The sequence below is a fragment of the Somniosus microcephalus genome, unplaced genomic scaffold, assembly GCF_052327205.1.
Source record: "Somniosus microcephalus isolate GS21.2 unplaced genomic scaffold, FLI_Smic_1.0 unresolved_chr9, whole genome shotgun sequence".
Taxonomy (NCBI): Eukaryota; Metazoa; Chordata; class Chondrichthyes; order Squaliformes; family Somniosidae; genus Somniosus; species Somniosus microcephalus.
The window spans coordinates 10,388,121-10,398,427 of record NW_028225187.1 but is presented as its reverse complement, the minus strand read 5'-3'; positions in this window follow the sequence as shown (position 1 = coordinate 10,398,427).

The following is a 10,307-nucleotide window of genomic DNA, read 5'->3' as shown; positions in this document are numbered from 1 at the left end:
ACAGTAACTGTTTAATTAGAAACAGTGAACAGGGGGAGTAAGGTGAAAACAGTAGCTGTTTAATTAGAAACAGTGAACAGGGGAAGTAAGGGGAACACAGTAAAAGTTTAATTAGAAACAGTGAACAGGGGGAGTAAGGGGATCACAGTAACTGTTTAATTAGAAACAGAGAACAGGGGGAGTAAGGGGAACACAGTAACTGTTAAATTAGAAACAGAGAACAGGGGAAGTAAGGGGAACACAGTAACTGTTTAATTAGAAACAGTGAACAGGGGGAGTAAGGTGAAAACAGTAGCTGTTTAATTAGAAACAGTGAACAGTGGAAGTAAGGGGAACACAGTAACTGTTTAATTAGAAACTGTGAACAGGGGGTGTAAGGGGAACACAGTAATTATTTAATTAGAAACAGTGAACAAGGGGTGTAACGGGAACACAGTAATTGTTTAATTAGAAACAGTGAACGGGGGAGTAAGGGGAACACTGTAACTTTTTAATTAGAAACAGTGAACAGGGGGAGTAAGGGGAACACTGTAACTGTTTAATTAGATACAGAGAACAGGGGGAGTAAGGGGAACACAGTAACTGTTTAATTAGAAACAGTGAACAAGGTGTGTAACGGGAACACAGTAATTGTTTAATTAGAAACAGTGAACGGGGGAGTAAGGGGAACACTGTAACTTTTTAATTAGAAACAGTGAACAGGGGGAGTAAGGGGAACACTGTAACTGTTTAATTAGATACAGAGAACAGGGGGAGTAAGGGGAACACAGTAACTGTTTATTTAGAAACAGAGAACAGGGCAAGGAAGGGGAACACAGTAACTGTTTAATTAGAAACAGAGAACAGGGGGATAAGGGAACACAGTAACTGTTTATTTAGAAACAGAGAACAGGGGGAGTAAGGGGAACACAGTAACTGTTTAATTAGAAACAGTGAACAGGGGGAGTAAGGGGAACACAGTAACTGTTTCATTAGAAACAGAGAACAGGGGGAGTAAGGGGAATACAGTAACAGTTTAATTAGAAACAGTGAAGAGGGGGAGTAAGGGGAACACAGTAACTGTTTAATTAGAAACAGTGAACGGGGGAGTAAGGGGAACACAGTAACTGTTTAATTAGAAACAGTAAACAGGGGGAGTAAGGGGAACACAGTAACTGTTTAATTAGAAACAGTGAACAGGGGGAGTAAGGGGAACACAGTAACTGCTTAATTAGAAACAGTGAACAGGGGGAGTAAGGGGAATACAGTAACTGTTTAATTAGAAACAGAGAACAGGGGGAGTAAGGGGAACACAGTAACTGTTTAATTAGAAACAGTGAAAAGGGTTAATAAGGGGAACACGGTAACGTTTTAATTAGAAACAGTGAACAGGGGAAGTAAGGACAACACAGTAACTGTTTAATTAGAAACAGTGAACAGGGGTGTAAGGGGAACACAGTAACTGTTTAATTAGAAACAGTGAACAGGGGGAGTAATGGGAACACAGTATCTTTTTAATTAGTAAAATTGCACAGAGGGAGTAAGGGGAACACAGTAACTGTTTAATTAGAAACAGATAACAGAGGGAGTAAGGGGAACACAGTAACTGTTTAATTAGAAACAGTGAACAGGGGGAGTAAGGGGAACACAGTAACTGTTTAATAAGAAACAGAGGACAGGGGAAGTAAGGTGGACACAATAACTGTTCAATTAGAAACAGTTAACAGGGGAAGTAAGGGGAACACAATAACAGTTTATTTAGAAACAGAGAACAGGGGAAGTAAGGGGAACACAGTAACTGTTTAATTAGAAACAGTGAACAGGGGGAGTAAGGGGAACACAGTAACTGTTTAATTAGAAACAGTGAAGAGGGGGAGTAAGGGGAACACAGTAACTGTTTACTTAGAAACAGTGAACAGGGGGAGTAAGGGGAACAAAGTAACTGTTTAATTAGAAACAGTGATCAGGGGGAGTAAGGAGAACACAATAACTGTTTAATTAGAAACAGTGTACAGGGGAAGTAAGGGGAGCACAATAAATGCTTCATTAGAAACAGTGAACAGGGAGAGTAAGGGGAACACAGAAACTGTTTAATTAGAAACACTGAACAGGGGGAGTAAGGGGAACACAGTAACTGTTTAATTAGAAACAGAGAACAGGGGAAGTAAGTGGAACGCAGTGACTGTTTAATTAGAAACAGAGGACAGGGGAAGTAAGGGGAACATGGTAACTGTTTAATTAGAAACAGAGAACAGGGGAAGTAAGGGGAACACAGTAACTGTTTAATTAGAAACAGTGAACAGGGGGAGTAAGGGGAACACAGTCACTGTTTAATTAGAAACAGTGAACAGGGGGAGTAAGTGGAACACAGTAACTGTTTAATTAGAAACAGTGAACAGAGGAAGTAAGGGGAACACAGTAACTGTTTAATTAGAAACAGTGAACAGGGGGAGTAAGGGGAATACAGTAAATGTTTAATTAGAAGCAGTGAACAGGGGGAGTAAGTGGAACACAGTCACTTTTTAATTAGAACGAGTGAACAGGAGGAGCAAGGTGAACACGGTAACTGTTTAATTAGAAGCAGTGAACAGGGGGAGTAAGGGGAACACAGTAACTGTTTAATTAGAAACAGTGAACAGGGGATGTAAGGGGAACACAGTAACTGTTTAATTAGAAACAGTGAACATGGGAAGTAAGGGGAAAACAGTAACTGTTTAATTAGAAACAGTGAAGAGGGGAAGTAAGGGGAACACAGTAACTGTTTAATTAGAAACAGAGAACAGGGGAGTAAGGGGAACACAGTAACTGTTTAATTAGAAACAGAGAACAGGGGGAGTAAAGGGAACACAGTAACTGTTTAATTAGAAACAGAGAACAGGGGGAGTAAGGGGAACACAGTAACTGTTTAATTAGAAACAGAGAACAGGGTGAGTAAGGGGAACAGAGTAACTGTTTAATTAGAAACAGAGAACAGAGGGAGTAAGGGGAACACAGTAATTGTTTAATTAGAAACAGTGAACAGGGGAAGTAAGGGGAAAACAGTAACTGTTTAATTAGAAGCAGTGAACAGGGGAAGTCAGGGGAACACAGTAACTGTTTAATTCGAAACAGAGAACAGGGGAGTAAGGGGAACACAGTGACTGTTTAATTAGAAACAGTGAACAGAGGGAGTAAGGGGAACACAGTAACTGTTTAACTAAAAACAGAGAACAGGGGGAGTAAGGGGAACACAGTATCTGTTTCATTAGAAGCAGTCAACAGGGGGATTAATGGGAACACAGTAACTGTTTAATTAGAAAAAGTGAACAGGGGAAGTAAGGGGAACACAGTAACTGTTTAATTAGAAACAGTGAACCGTGGAAGTAATGGGAACACAGTAACTGTTTAATTAGAAACATTGAACAGGGGGAGTAAGGGGAACACGGTAACTGCTTAATTAGTAACAGTGAACAGGGGAAGTAAGGGGAATACAGTAACTGTTTAATTAGAAACAGTGAACAGGGTGAGTAAGGGGAACACGGTAACTGTTTAATTAGAAATAGAGAACAGGGGGAGTAAGGGGAACACAGTAATTGCTTAATTAGATACAGAGAACAGGGGGAGTAAGAGGAACACAGTAACTGTTTAATTAGAAACAGTGAACAGGGGAAGTCAGGGGAACACAGTAACTGTTTAATTAGAAGCAGTGAACAGGGGAAGTAAGGGGAACACAGTAACTGTTTAATTAGAAACATTGAACAGGGTGAGTAATGGGAACACGGTAACTGTTTAATTAGAAACAGTGAACAGGGGAAGTATGGGGAACACAATAACTGTTTAATTAGAAACAGTGAACAGGGGATGTAAGCGGAACACAGTAACTGTTTAATTAGAAACAGAGAACAGGGGGAGTAAGGGGAACACGGTAACTGTTTAATTAGAAACAGTGAGCAGGGGGAGTAAGGGGAACACAATAACTGTTTAATTAGAAACATTGAACAGGGGGAGTAAGGGGAACACAGTAACTGTTTAATTAGAAACAGTGAACAGGGGAAGTCAGGGGAACACAGTAATTGTTTAATTAGAAACAGAGAACAGTGGAAGTAAGGGGAACACAGTTACTGTTTAATTAGAAACAGTGAACAGGGGAAGTAAGGGGAACACAGTAACTGTTTAATTAGAAACATTGAACAGGGGGAGTCATGGCAACACGGTAACTGTTTAATTAGAAACAGAGAACAGGGGAAGTAAGGGGAACACAGTAACTGTTTAATTAGAAACAGGAATCATGGGAAGTAAGGGGAACACGTTAACTGTTTAATTAGAAACAGTGAACAGGAGGAGTGAGGGGAATTGTGTAGGGCAGAAAGGGGAAGCAATTTCTGAAGTGTGTTCAGGAGAACCTTCTTGATTAGTATGTTTCTGGCCCAGTGAGGAAGGGGATATTGCTAAATCTGGTTCTGGGGGCTTCGGTGGGTCAAGTGGAGCAATATCTGTAGGGGAACATTTAGGGAACAGTGATCATAGAATCATAAGGTTTAGATTAGCTATAGAAATGGACAGGGAGCAATCTAGAGTAACATACTTTTTGGGAGGAAGGCCAATTTCAATGCATTGAGAACTGATCTTACCCGGGTAAATTGGAATCAAAGATTGGCAGGCAAATCTGTAATTGACAAGGGGCTGCCTTTAAAGAAGAGATGGTTTGGGTACTGTCAAGGTACTTTCCCACAAGGGGGAACGATAGGGCAAACAAAGCCAGAGCTCCCTGGATGATGAAAGAGATAAAGAATAAAATGAAGCAGAAAAAGGGGAGTATGACAGATCTCTGGTTGAGAATACAATTGAGAACCAGGCTGGATATAGAAAGTTCAGAGGAGAAGTGAAAAGGTTAATAAGAGGGGCAAAGAGAGTATGAGAATAGACTGGCAGCTGACATAAAATGGAATCCGAAAGTCTTATATTGGCATATAAATAATAAACGGGTGGTAAGAGGTAGGGTGGGGCTGATTAGGGACCAAAAGGGAGACCTACGCATGGAAGCAGAGGGCTTGGCTGAGGCACCAAATGAGTACTTTGCATCTGTCTTTACCAAGGAAGAAATTCTGTCAAAGTCATGGTGAAAGAGGAGGAGATGAGATGCTAGATGGGATAAAAATTGATAAAGAGGAGGTACTAAAATGTCTGGCAGAACTTAAAGTAGATAAGTCACCAGGACGGGATGGGATGCATCCTAGGATACTGAGGGAGGTAATGGTGGAAATTGCAGAGGTACTGGCCATAATCTTCCAATGCTCTTCAGATACAGGGGTGATGTCAGATGAAAGGAGAATTGAAAATGTTACACCCTTGTTCAAAAAAAGGCTGGAAGGATAAATCCAGCAACTACACACCAGCCAGTTTAACCCCGATAGTGGGGAAGCTTTTAGAAACGATAATCCGGGACATAAGTAACAGTCACTTGGACAAGTGTGGATTAACTAAGGAAAGCCAGCACGGATTTGTCAAAGGCAAATCGTGTTTAACTAACTTGATTAGTTTTTTGATGAGTTAACAGAGAGGGTTGATGAGGGCAATGTGGTTGATGTGGTGTACATGGACTTCCAAAAGGCGTTTGATAAAGTGCCACATAATCGGATTGCCAGGAAAGTTGAAGCCCATGGAATGAAAGGGTCAGTGGCAGCATGGTACGCAATTGGCTAAGCGACAGTACACAGAGAGTATTGGTGAATGGTTGTTTTTCAGACTGGAGGAAATATGCAGTGGTGTTCCCCAGGGGCTGGTACCAGGACCACTGCTTTACTGGATATATATTAATGACTTGGACTTGAGTATACAGGGCACAATTTCAAAATTTGCAGATGACACAAAACTTAGAAGTATAGTGAACAGTGAGTCGGATAGTGATAGACGTCAAGATATAGACAGGCTGAGTGAATCGGTGGACACCTGGCAGATGAAATTTAACCCAGAAATGTGCGAATCATACATTTCAGTAGGAAGAATGAAAAGAGGCAATATAAACTAAAGGGTACAATTCTAAAGGGGTTGCATGAAGAGAGCAACCTGGGGGTACATGTGGACAAATCGTTGAAGGTGGCAGGGTAGGTTGAGAAAGCAGGATCCTGGGCTTCATAAATAGAGGATCAGAGTAGAAAAGCACGGAAGGTATGATGAATCTTTACAAAACATTGTTTCAGTCTCAACTGCAGCATTGTGTCCAATTTATGGCACTTTAGGAAGGATGTGAAGGCCTCAGTGAGGATGCAGAAAAGATTTACAAGAACGGCTCCAGGTAAGAGGGACTTCAGTCACATGGATAGACTGGAGAAGCTGGGTTGTTCTCCTTAGAGCAGTGAAGTTTTGAGAGGAGATTTGATAGAGGTGTTCAAAATCATGAGGTGTATAGTCAGAGTAGATAGAGGGAAACTGTTCCCATTTCCAGAAGGGTCGAGAACCAGAGGACACAGATTTAAGGTGATTAGCAGAAGAACCAGATACGACATGAGGAAAAAATTATGCCATGAGTGATTATGATCTGAAATGCCCTGCCTGAGAAGGTGGTGGAGGCAGATTCAATCGTGGCTTTTAAAAGGGAATTGGATAAGAACATGAAGGAAAAATTATCAGGGCTACGGGGACAGGGAAGGGGAGTGGGTCTAATTGAAGTTCTCTTGCAGAGAGCTGGCAGGGGCCCGACGGGCCAAATGGCCCCTTTCCAAGTGGTGTATTTATATAATTTTATTATTGTCCTTTGCAATGGAATAGCACTTTACAATGGAATAGATCTTTTCAATATAATAGTAATTTGCAATTGAATAGCCCTTTGCAATATAATAGTCCTTTGCAATGAAATAGCACTTTGCAATGGAATAGCCCTTTGCAATATTGGAATAGCACCTTGCAATGGAATAGTCCTTAGCAATGGAATAGCACTTTGCAATATAATAGTCCTTGGCAATGGAATAGCACTTTGCAGTATAATTGCGCTTTGCGGTGCACTGTGAATTTAAATGGGTGCCACTTGTGTTGCAGGATGGGGTCCCGCACCGCTGCTTTGTGCCATTGCCTGGAGCCGCTCACGGGCTGTGCAGCTGCTCACACATACCCAGGCAGGCAGCTCATGGTGCAGGAAGGAAGGAAGGAAGGAATGGCGGCTGCAGCTCGCCAACTCGGCTCCTGTGTGTGAGTTAGTGTGGAGCTCAGGACCACAAGGGGCTGGGGGATTGGAGGGGGTGAAAATGAATGTAGGGGGTGATTGACGCCCCAGGAGATGGGCACGGAGGGAGTGTGAAATGAAGCAAATGCAATCAAGAATAAATAATAATAATAACAACATATGGACTGTACTTCTGTAAATGAAATACATTCTGTGATTTGAGTGGAGTGGAATAACATGAATGGAAAGATCCCACAGCAGCTTTTGCTCTGAAAACACTCCTGAAACATTCCCCAATAGAGCCCAGTCCAGAAAAACATTAAATGGACTATTCTGAAAATAATAATAAAATAAATATAATATATATATACTTTGTTTTTACAAAAGTCTTGTCTTGTCTTAGTTGGTTTGGGAATAAAAGGGAGAGTAAGGTCCCACAGCAGGATATGATCTGACACTTCCCACAAATATTCCTCGATAAAGTCCAGTCCATAAAAATATCAAATGGCTTGTTGTATATATGTAGCTTTCATTTTTACAAGTCTTGAAAGAAAGGCAAAGTAAGATCCCACGGCACTGCGGTCTGGAATGAAATCAGTATGATCTAATGGTGTACACTTTCTGTTTTTACAGACATGAGATGCAGTACCAATGCACACGGCAGATAACTTGAACACAGACAAGTCCTGCATACACACCAGCTTTTGCTCTCTGTCTCTCTCTCTCTCACACACACACACACAGGCCAGCCTGCAAAATTTCCACACAACACTGTCAATGAAAGAAGATTGATTTCTCTCATTGCTCTGCTGTGTTTGGCAGTTTAAAAGTAAAAAAACACTTTTCAGTATCTTGTCTTTTCATTTTGCAGCCTACAGAATTAGGCTTTCTATTCTGCATCAAAAGCAAAATACTGCAGATGCTGGAAATCAGAAATTAAAACAGAAAATGCCGCAAATACTCAGCAGGTCAGGCAGCTTCTGTGGAGAGAGAGAAACGGAGTTAATTCAGCTCGATGACCTTTCATCAGATTCTGGCAAGGTTCTGATGACAGGTCATCAAACTGAAACGTTAACTTTGCTTCTCCCTATCTCCACAAATGCTGCCTGACGTGCTGAGAATTTCCAGCATTTTCTGTTTTTATTTCTATTCTGCTTGTTTCTTGATTTCATGTGTCTCTCTCATTGCCCGGCTGCCTTATCTTGATTTGAGTGGAGTGGAATAAAAATAATTCAAAGATCGCAGAGCAGCTTTTCCTGTCAGAGAGTCCAAAAAGATTTTTTCAGTATATAACTGACTGTCTGTCATGAAGTGAAGTGAAGTGAAATAAAGTGACACACAGCAGCATTACATGTGGAGCAGACCAGAATTAAATCAATAGGGTTTAATACAACAATAGCAGGTAATAAGACAGCAGACCACGTCTCACACAAACACCAGCATTTTCTCTCTATTTCTCTCTCTCCCTCTCTCTCTCACACACACACACTCACACACACACACACACACCATCCCTGGTCAGCTTGCAGAATGATGACAGCCGTGTTGAAACATTAAATCCAAAAATACACTTTTCTGTATCTTAGCTTTTTACTTTGTGGCCTTCAGAAACAGGCTTTCGATTCTGCAACATGCCTTTTGATTTCATGTCTCGCTCTCTCACAGGCTATCTGTCTGTCTGTCTCTCACTCACACACTCTCACTCCCATCCACAATGAACAAAAACTTACAGTGACTTGACACACACACTCACACAGACTCTGCAATTTGCAGACACCCACGTACATACAGACACACTCACACATTCTCTGCAATTTGCAGACATACAGACACCCACTCACATACAGACACACTCACACAGACTCTGCAATTTGCAGACACCCACTCACATACAGACACACTCACACATTCTCTGCAATTTGCAGACATACAGACACCCACTCACATACAGACACACTCACACAGACTCTGCAATTTGCAGACACACAGACACCCACTCACATACAGACACACTCACACATTCTCTGCAATTTGCAGACATACAGACACCCACTCACATACAGACACACTCACACAGACTCTGCAATTTGCAGACACACAGACACCCACTCACATACAGACACACTCACACAGGCTCTGCAATTTGCAGACACACAGACACCCACTCACATACAGACACAATCACACAGTCTCTGCAATTTGCAGACACACAGACACTCACTCACATACAGACACACTCACACAGACTCTGCAATTTGCAGAAACACTGACACCCACTCACATACAGACACATTCACACAGACTCTGCAATTTGCAGACACACAGACACCCACTCACATACAGACACACTCACACAGACTCTGCAATTTGCAGACACACAGACACTCACTCACATACAGACACACTCAGACAGACTCTACAATTTACAGACACACAGACACCCACTCACATACAGACACACTTACACAGACTCTGCAATTTACAGACACACAGACACCCACTCACATACACACACACTCACAGATTCTACAATTTACAGACACACAGACACCCACTCACACACAGACACACTCACACAGACTCTGCAATTTGCAGAAACACAGACACCCACTCACATACAGACACACTCACACAGACTCTGCAATTTGCAGAAACACAGACACCCACTCACATACAGACACTCACACAGACTCTGCAATTTGCAGAAACACAGACACCCACTCACATACAGACACACTCACACAGACTCTGCAATTTGCAGACACACAGACACCCACTCACATACACACACACTCACACACACTCTGCAATTTGCAGACACACAGTCACCCACTCACATACAGACACACTCACACAGACCCTGCAATTTCCATACACTCACTCACATACAGACACATTCACACAGACTCTGCAATTTGCAGACACACAGACACCCACTCACATACACACACACTCACACAGACTCTGCAATTTGCATACACTCACTCACATACAGACACATTCACACAGACTCTGCAATTTGCAGAAACACAGACACCCACTCACACACAGACACACTCACAGACTATGCAATTTGCAGAAACACAGACACCCACTCACACAGACACACTCACAGACTATGCAATTTGAAGAAACACAGACACCCACTCACACACAGACACACTCACAGACTATGCAATTTGCAGAAACA